Below are 10,328 nucleotides of genomic sequence, written 5' to 3'. Positions count from 1 at the left end.
AGTGGCAGCCCGCATGATTATGAAAGGTAAGTAACTGTTAATATAATCGTATGATGTATATAACTGTTAAAAACATTAAGTAATGTGTCTGATACGTTATTTATTATTTTTTTATACGTTAAAAAAGTTTTAATTCCCTTTAGTCCATTTGTTTTCCCCAGAGAATCAGATCGATTGTAAATAAATGCTATTCCTGTTTGTAGCATTAATACATTAAAAGATTAGTTGCAAAACTTTTTAGACAAGTATTACTTAAAGTTAATAAAAATATCTGGTGAAATGTGAAAGTTTGACGAAATCATTAGAATTAAGCTATAAAGGCCGCATGGACCATTTATCGGATCGGACCAGTGAAAGAAGCTGCTCGAGCGAGCTGAGCTCAAAGCCTCACACACATCAGTCATGCGACAGACAACAGACTCCGTGAGAGTCGTTTGAATGAACATGCAATTTTCTGTTATAAAAGTTCAAAACCCAGACGAAAGAAAAGCGTGCAGTCGTGAGGCAATCACCCCCAAATTTACATAACGTTACTCCTACAACCAACCTTTAAGAGGGAAGCGTAAAACAGAAGCCATATTCGTCTTAGCACTAATTAATTGTACAGTAAAAGTGTTTTAATGGTTTATTCATATTGAATATTGTTATGCATCTATTAGAATACCCTATAATTACAACAATTTCTCTTATAAAGCTAGATTGAAATGAAATTGACATGTTTTTTAAATGTATTGTACTAAATGTGTTTATTCTTATGTTTTAGACAATGGACTTTTTCGTGAAGGAAAAATTGCCACAATAGAATTTCTGCCTGTTAACTGAAACATTTCAAGGTAAGTAACCTATTTAAATTAATGATACACAAGTTTTAAATTTTACTTAGACCTACGACTTCAAAAAATTATGAAAAAAGACAAATGAGGTGAAATAAGTGTATTGCCGCATTCCGTCCAACAAAGCTTCCTTTCATCTACAGTGTACTTTTGTTCCTCCCTACAAGTCCAAATCAGTTAAAGGGTAAAGGGTGTTAAAACAGCGCTCATTTTTCTAGGTTAAATGTTTAAATTAATACTGTGAAATGCATGATGTGTTTTATGTCTGTTTATTTTAGGCAATTCATGTTGGTTTGAGAAGGCTAAATTGATCAAACATATAATGCTCAACTCACTGCCTGCTGTTGCATTTTGGTTGTTCCTTTAAAAAACAAAAAAACTTGAATTTTACAAACATAAAATTTTACAAACATATTTCTAAATTAACTAAATAAACAAAAAGAAATATGAACACTTTGCCATTAAAAACCAAAACTGAACTATTTTAATAGCTGTGTAATGGGGAAGAGGGAGAAAACTTGGGCTGAAAGCTGGGCATAAGCTGATTGACAAGGGCCGGGCCCATGCAGGGCTTTATTCGTTCCCTCGTTTCAGTTAAAAGTTCCCCCCACCTCGGCGGGCCCCCAAATTGCCCGGGCTCATATGCACCTGCATACCCTGCATGCCCTGACACTACGCCACTAGTTTTTATGCGTTGCGTTGTGTTGCATCATGCTGCATAAACATAAAACAATGTCTGCATCTCTGATCAGAGAAACATCAAACAACAAGCTCTACTCTACACCAGTGGTGCTCAATCCCAGTCCTCATGCCCCCGGCTCTGCATATTTCACACGTCTCTCTTTGTTAACACACCTAATTCAGATAATCAGCTCGTTAGAAGTGAGCTCTGTGCATGAACTGTGTTCCCATTGACATGGTCCCTACACAGTGTTGATTGTTCTGTAGTCCCTGAGCAGGGGAAATCTGATGAAGTTTACTTCACTTCTGAACATTCATTCAGACAAGTGTGACATCACATACCTCTGTAAATAAATACAATTTAAATTCACGTCTTGCACACTTCAATGCACTTTGAATGGAACACATACATTCCCTTCGAACTGGAATCATGGCGGAATATCCTGTGATGTCCACTTCGCAGGGCACTTACGTTTGAATAGAACAAACGTCTGAAGCAATAAGAGACACATACAAAATGTTCAGAGCAGGGGGGCACGAGGACTGGAATTGAGAACCGCTACTCTACACTGCTCAAAACTCACGTTTAAATCATCAGTGGCAAACCCTTACAGAGTTTGAGTCAGAAGCGCTGGTATTGTTAGTCTTCTCTCCCAGGATCGGGAAACAGTCCTCCATAAAATGCACTTCACACTGAATATTTGGATTGAACTGTTCAGGAACACAACCACTGATTTCTAGTTGTGTCTGCTTTTGGAAGACAAAACAAAGTATTTTCACTTTTTACAATGACAGAACATGGCGCAAGCGGCAACAGCGAAAATCTTCTTTTTTTGCTTGGACATTTGGGTGGTGTTATGCAAATCTTCCCCCACAGTGATGTAGACATGTGGGGGGTGTTTTAACGAGCTGTTTTGGAGCTTGTAACACTCCAAAGAGAAAGGAAAACTTGAAATCGCATCATATGACCCCTTTAAGTTTAAGAACTGCAAAAATTATATGAACAACAACACCAGGATGAAGTAAAACATAGGAAAGTATTACTGGAGAGAAAAATAAATAAATGTTAAATACATAAATTGAATAAGAAAGATTTAAATCAATAAATCTTTAATAAATGTATTTCTTATTAAATTAATAATTTAATAAGAAAGAAAGAAAGAGTCTAAAGGGGTTTTTGGCAAGGTATTTTGTTTTTGAGTGTGTGTGTGTGTGTGTGTGTGTGTGTGTGTGTGTGTGTGTGCGTGCGTGCGTGCGTGCGTGCGTGCGTGTGTGTGTGTGTGTGTGTGTGTGTGTGTGTGTGTGTGTGTGTGTGCTTGCATGCATTACAATGTATTATTATATAATACATAACAATCTTTCATGTGTAATTCAGTGAAAAACAAGTTCAAACAGCGTCTGTGATACAGGTGTTTCTATGAGTACATGCATTCATTGATTATTATTACATTTTTATTAATGTATTTATAGTAATAATGTAAAAAAAGTAAATGCTGACTTCTAGCTAGCTTAAAACATCATGGGTTACAGAAAACATAGTAACCACAGTGCCACCAGCACAAACTGTGCTATCAGAACGATGGCCTTTACTTCAAGACGAAGTCCTGCCAGGAAACAACAGAATTCTGAAATGAATGAAATACTGAAGTTTCTGTTCACACTGACCTATTCAGACATTTTCTTGGGACAAATGATAAATGAAAAAAAAAAATATATATATATATATATATATATATATAGAATTTTGCACAATACTCTGATTGGAGACTGGAATCAAATGAGGAAAATGATCACCAGATAAATCGAGCGTATCCTGTTGTTTATGTGGTCATACTAAAAATATGACAAATCATTCTTACAAACACAAGAGCTTAAATTGTTTGTGAAACAAAAAATGTGATTTACAATGCAAGATACAGTTTGTTATGAAAAACAATGGATCGAGTTCCCATTGTGCTCCATATCGCTTTCATCTGTCTGTATGTAACACAAAGGCAGGTACTTCAGTGGGAATCAATGTGTGACTCAACCCTGGCCATGCTTTCTACTGTACAGTATCTGTCAGACTGTTATTTTCCCTGTGATGCTGTCTGCTGGTATCTGCGGCCCGCTCTTCAGGGGTCTGTCAGAGCGCTGGTTTCAAATATAGTCTGCATTCTGAGTTTTTTTTGGCTAAAGTATCACAGTTTATCACTGAGAGGATGTAACAGTTGTCAAACAGGCATTGTTCTGTTCTGAATAATCATATTGCAGGTTATCGCCTCTTTCTTGAATCCGGTTTATTAGGAACCTTCAGGAAAATACCCTGCTCTCCATCAGTGGCATGGAAGACCGAATGGCATTCATTCTGTGATATAACAGTGAACTCACAAAAGTACCTTTTATTTATATTGTTCTATCAATAATTATTTTTCTGCTTGGAAATAGATAGGCCTTCTCGAGGACTAGTTTACAATAGCTTGTTAAATGTAGAAAAATATGAATTCTGTCTGCTGTATTCATTTCATCTTATTTATTATTTTCAGACTGGGAACTGTGTCGAGAGAAAAGGCGATCACATTGGAGACTTTCCCTATTTTCCTTCCAGCTACACACAGACACTGACGTTAGATGTATGAGTCACGAAAGCCTCAAAGTAGTTTTAGACAATGATTATGACTAGTCCTGGATTAAACAGCACTGTTAACAGTGAATCTAGTTACTGTACTTCAGTCCTGGACAATGCTTCATGCCTCTCTAGGAGTCTAGACTTATACATATTGATAAATCTGCTTTCACATCTCAGACTGTAAACTGAAAGTGTGTGAACTCACCATTTATCACCAAAGAAGTTAATATTTGAGCTAAACAAAACCGCAACTACATGAACAATACACTGTACTAAAAACGAACGAGCATATCGAATGTGACTAGACTGTGATTTGCAGTGGACTGTGGTTGTTGATTTATTTCTGCCAGTGTCTGTTTTTTTTTTTTTTTTTCCTTGACACGTTCATGATAAATCACTTCTTGTCAAGTCTTTGAGGAATGTTTTGTTTACTTAAACTTTGTTACCCAATAAGTCTGGAATGTCATAGATCCAATCATGAGTGGCTCTTTACAATAATTTCAGTGGTCTAAAAAATTAGGAATTTGATAAAGTATTGTTGGATCTTGAAACCTTTTCCACAATTATATATATATATATAGATCTAGTGATATACAGGGATCTAGGAAATGGTGTCCCAGGGAACACACATACTGGTAAAAACATGTATAGCCTGAATGCACTGTAAGTCAAATGTTTTTATGAATTATGAATGCATAAATGTAAAATGTAAAATAGCGGAGCTAGAGTTTTATACATGAGGTGGACAAAGATAATTCAGGGGGTCCAAAGACCATGACAGAAAATCAGCATATAACTCCAACCTGGCATTAAAAAACATTTGATTACTTCACATTATCTGGGACAGCCTGAAGATGAGTGCATTTAAAATGATAAAAAGTATTTTCAGCCTGGTCTGCCTCGGCGTTCTAATAGCGCTCAAAATAATTGAGATGACCAATCAAATCAAAGTAGGTGGGGTTTACTGTTTATAGAAGCAGAATGTGAATTCCTGGCACAAGTGGTCAACCAGAAATATTAAAGGCAACATATGACGTTGCTAAAAAGAACATTATTTTGTTTATTTGGTGTAATGAAATGTGTTTATGCAGTTTAAGGTAAAAAAAAAAAACACATTATGTTCCACATACCGCCTTTCTGAAACGTTTAGATTTTTACGAAACTCATCGTTCTGAAAAGCGAGGTGTGCTCTGATTGTGATTGGACGAATGCCTTAAGCATGTGGCAGAAATGTTACATCCCTTAAATGTAAACTTTTATTACTATTTATGTAAGCATTAAACCATGTTGTGATCAGAGAAACTGCAAAAATCAAGCGCTACTCTACCCTGCTCAAAATTTGTGTCTGAATTATCAATGGCAAATTCTTTTAATATGAAACTGTACTTACAGGCTGAGAGTCAGAAGCGCCAGACTACTGTCCTTGCAAACTTGGAACTACCTCTCTTTATAGAACAGCCTTTTTGGGGTAGAAAGCATTATAGGCTACTTTCCCAGGTTCAGGAAACAGCCTTCCGTAAAATTTGCTGCACACATCTGAATATTTGGGTTGAAATAAAAAATACAACTTAACCACTGATTTCTAGTTGTGTCTTCTTTTGGAAGACCGAACAAAATATTTTTTACTTTCACAACAAAACAACATGGCACCAGAATCAAAGTCAATCCTTCTTTCTGTGTGTAAACATTTGGGCGGTGTTATGCAAATCTTCCCACACAGTGATGTAGACATGTGGGGGTGTGTTTAAACAAGCCATTTTAGGGGCGTGGACGAGTCTTAACTTTAATAAAGAATATCTCTTTGCGTTTGAGACTTTAGTCTTTGATACTTTAGGGATCTTATCTTTTCCTGAACAGCTTGTAACACTCCAAAGTGAAAGGAAAACTTGAAATCGCATCATATGACCCCTTAAAAAATGTCTCTTCCTACCCAGAAGGTTGTCGGCTTCTGTCCAAGGGTTGAGCAGCAAGCTGTGACCGCAGTACATGTGTTGAGAACTTCATTAAATAAGCACTTTCCCTTTTTACATCTATGGAAAAAGTTTCCACTGTGATTCCACCCTCATCAAACGTTTGTTCCCAATAACAGCTTTATTCTCTCTGTTCTTTAGAAATAGGGAAGTACCTGTTCAATTGTAGAGGTCCTTGGAAACTTGGCTTTGGGTAATACTACAAATAAGCAAAGCCCCAATGAATCATTAAAGGGAATCAAGTCTTACCTGCAATCATTTTCAATATATATATATATATATATATATATATATATATATATAAAGCATTATGTAGGTGCAGATTGTGAGCTCTATTGAAAATATGTGTGTGTGTGTGTGTGTGTGTGTGTGTGTGTGTGTGTCCTTATAAAGGTTATATACGGTGTGTCATTAAAATTATGATAAGTTATGACATGAGTGGGAGCCAGCTTATCTAACAAGATTACACATTAATTAAAAGACTAAACAGAGTTTGAACACACATATGAATAAGAGTGTTTTCACTATTACAGCACTATTGAAAAGAATGTAGGTTAATAGCTTGGTAAGGATTTATTGACAGAAGGTCAACAGCTTATTTGACTGTCTGTTAAAAAAACAATCTCTCTTTTTATGACTGCTCATAACACTGATTTCAAGTCAAATCCTGGTGGGACAGGCTGTTTAAAACAGCATGCATTGTGTATATTTCGGGTGTTGTCAGAATGTGCTGTATTTATAGATGTTTCATGCACTTCATTGGCTTCATTTTCCTTCATTTGTCTACTAACTCTTAAAATACCTTTTTTTTCTTTTCCTTTTTTTATAAATAAAGCATGCTTGCTTTGTCTTTTATCTCAGAGTGATTCTAAACATGGAGACTTACGGTTATAGATTTCACAGATAAGCATGACACCCAAGCATGAGGCTATTTTTTTTAGCTTAAGTGAAAGTGTGCCCCATCTAGAGTCAGCTGCAGACTTTACAATGATAAACATAATATGCAATGTGTTGCATTGTATCACATCATTCTGGATACGTTTTTGTTTTATTTTAGGAGCTGTTTGCCTTTGACCCAGTTCTTATTTAAAACACTACCTTCATGTCTGGAGAGACTGCCATCAGTGTAGAAAAATGCATACTTTTTGAACTCACACATTACACACAGAGTTGTACATGGGCATATGACACAAATTCCACATTTGAAAAGATTTTCACTGGAGGATGATTATCTAACCTACACCTGTGCTTCATCTGTGAGACACAAATAACCCAGGCCTCGGTCCACATATTCTCAAGACATCATCTTGCTCTATGCTACTTGGTTATACAAGCTGTAATCATAAAAGAAAGAGTAAGAGTTTTTTTTTTTTTAAATGCAGCAAAATCATCCAAAATGTAAAATGTCCTTTAGCAGCTTGCCTTTTCATAACTATATGTATCTAATGTCACCAAGATGTGCAAATAATAATGAATGTTCAGCTTCGGTGGATATTCGGAATAATGTATTTACATGACAGAAAATTCTGATTAATATGGGCATATGCCTTTTATTTTGTGCAAATGTGTAGAAACCGGGATATGGCTGATCTGGTTATGGCTATCCGGTTAATGCATTTGCATGAATCTCACATGATCTGAATCTGTCCAAATTCTGATTTATATTGAAATGGGAAGTTTTTACATGCACTTTTGCAGATTTTTAAACAAATCACCTAAGTACCATCGAAAACATCTGAGATTTGGCTGTAACTATTGGGCCTCTAAAGATTTTATCAGATTATTTATTTATTTAGTTAGTTTGATCCATGAAATAGTAGTTGTGTTGATACTACAGTACATTCAAGATAAGAATTTAAATCTCTGTATCTTGGTTATTTTTTTATATCAAATCTGTTATTCTTAAACATTATGAGATTACTCTTTTTTTTTCTTTCTTTTTCCCCCTGAGCTGGGAAAACACATCTGGAAACTCTAGAGAGGAAACAGTGCTTTGCTGGAATTTGTGTTTTATTATTTCAGAGAGAGAGAGAGAGAGAGAGAGAGAGAGAGAGAGAGTAAGATACAGCATGAGTACAATAAATAATTAAATAAATAAAATGATTACATTAGAAAATCAAATGCTTGTGCGAGGCTTGTATTAATTTATGTATAGATATGTGTTATAACAGCTATAAATGCAAGGTGAGACACAGTAGATGAGTACATTTTTATTGAAAATTCTGTAAATAACCTTAGGTCATAATAGTGATGCGTAAATTCTTCATCTTAATTCACAATGAATTAATTGAATATGAATTAATAATAAATATAACAAAACATGTGAATTACTAGATACACATATTCTGTACACATCAGGCAATTCAGGCTATGGTCATTCTCAAACAATCAACTGCAAGCTGATTAAATACAACATAATATACAAAATGTCTGAAGATAAGAATTAAGACCAAACCCAATTAATAACCGCAAAATAATCGTTTAGTTGTACCTACTAAAGCAACACCCAGATCACATGAACCCTGACCTGGCAAGAGAGGAGGCTCCTCTTCTGTTTTCATTAATATTAACATTATAGAATGTATAGATACACTTAGTGGATACTGCTAAATTAGAAATAAGCTTCTCAAATTATAATTATTTTTTGGCATGCAGTGTTAAATATGGCCACTAGATGGGACACGTGACTAGTGGAACCCGTCCCACACATCAGCTGGCAGATCTGATGCCCTCCTGCAGGGGTCACCAAACTTGGTCCTGGAGGGCCGGTGTCCTCCAGAGATTCTAGCTCTTATGTGCCTCACCACACGAAAGGTTCATGAAAGGTTCTAGTTTACCTTTAAGACCTTGATTAGCTGCTTCAGGTGTGTTTAATCAGGATTGGAGCTGATCTCTGCAGGACACTGGCCCTCAAGGGCCGAGTTTGGTGACCCCTGCCCTCCTGCACCGATGTCCCGTGAATGTTGGACAGAGTCTGGAGAATAGCTCATATCTGTTATTTAGAAATAAATTATGCAGAGAGAGAGAGAGAGAGTGAAATCTGTGGAGAAAAAAAGACAACAGCTGCATTTTTATTTAAATCAAGTTGAAATGTAAAATACAGGTATCAAATCATTTATTTGCCCATAATTTATTTACATTTTTGTATATACTGGTAAAGAGCAAATGTAAAAGAAGGAATTCAATCTATTTATGTAATGATGAGAAGAATGAGTACAGCAGAAATAAATAACTAAATATACAAATACAAATAAATTACACACACACACACACACACACACACACAAACACACACACTTATATTTATTATATAAAAAAAAAAAAAAAAAAAAAAATATATATATATATATATGTATATATAAAACAGCTCACACTTTTTTATTAAAGTTAAAAAAAAAATTTAATTGAAAAAAAAATTACAAATAAAAATAAATTATATAAAATAAAATATATATAAATAAATGAAGTAAAAATAGTTAAATTATGATTGTAGTTACATTTAAAAATATAAATATCAGATAAGGTAAAATTTGCCAGATATTTACATGTTTATACATAGCCTATTGAAAATAAATATAAAAGAAGGATAAGAAGGATGCTTCATAAGTTTCCATTTGTAATTATGAAATGTCTATTGAACTACAGCCAAATAAAAACATTAACATTAATAACAGCATTAAAATTAATTAAATAGTAGCATATTTTACTAATTATAAAATGTCATAAGAAAATGTAAAATAAATAAATTAGCAAATTATACCTGGCAACCTCGTGATCTTGCAGGCGATTTCCGGCTTCTCTCGTCACGTGACCTGCGAGACTGTCAGCTGTGGGAATAATAACCGCCGCAGGTTCGCGGAGGAGGAGTTCCAGGTGAGACACCTGGCAACCCGTGATCTCTCGCCCGATCAGAGACGGTAGAAACCTGACAGTGAACAACTGCTGCAGTCGATAAACAACAGCTGACATCGGGTTAACTCAGCCCACAACAGCGCCATGAGAGGGCTCTGGTACAGGACATATTAATCCAAGAACATTTCAGATGTTTATCTTGATTTAATCTCGTCTCGTTTCGAGAGTTTGTGGACCTGACAGGGTTTGACTGACAGCCGCGAGGTTAACGTTAACCCGCGTTTACAACTCTTCACGGATTCAGAAAAGTTTATGGAGGGATTCTATTAATACATCCACACAGGTAATGTCACATTAAATGTGTTTTAAGTTTTATCAATGTCG

Source organism: Carassius carassius, chromosome 25 (genome assembly GCF_963082965.1).
Source record: "Carassius carassius chromosome 25, fCarCar2.1, whole genome shotgun sequence".
In the NCBI taxonomy this organism is placed as follows: domain Eukaryota; kingdom Metazoa; phylum Chordata; class Actinopteri; order Cypriniformes; family Cyprinidae; genus Carassius; species Carassius carassius.
Note: the sequence above shows the minus strand (reverse complement) of the source record.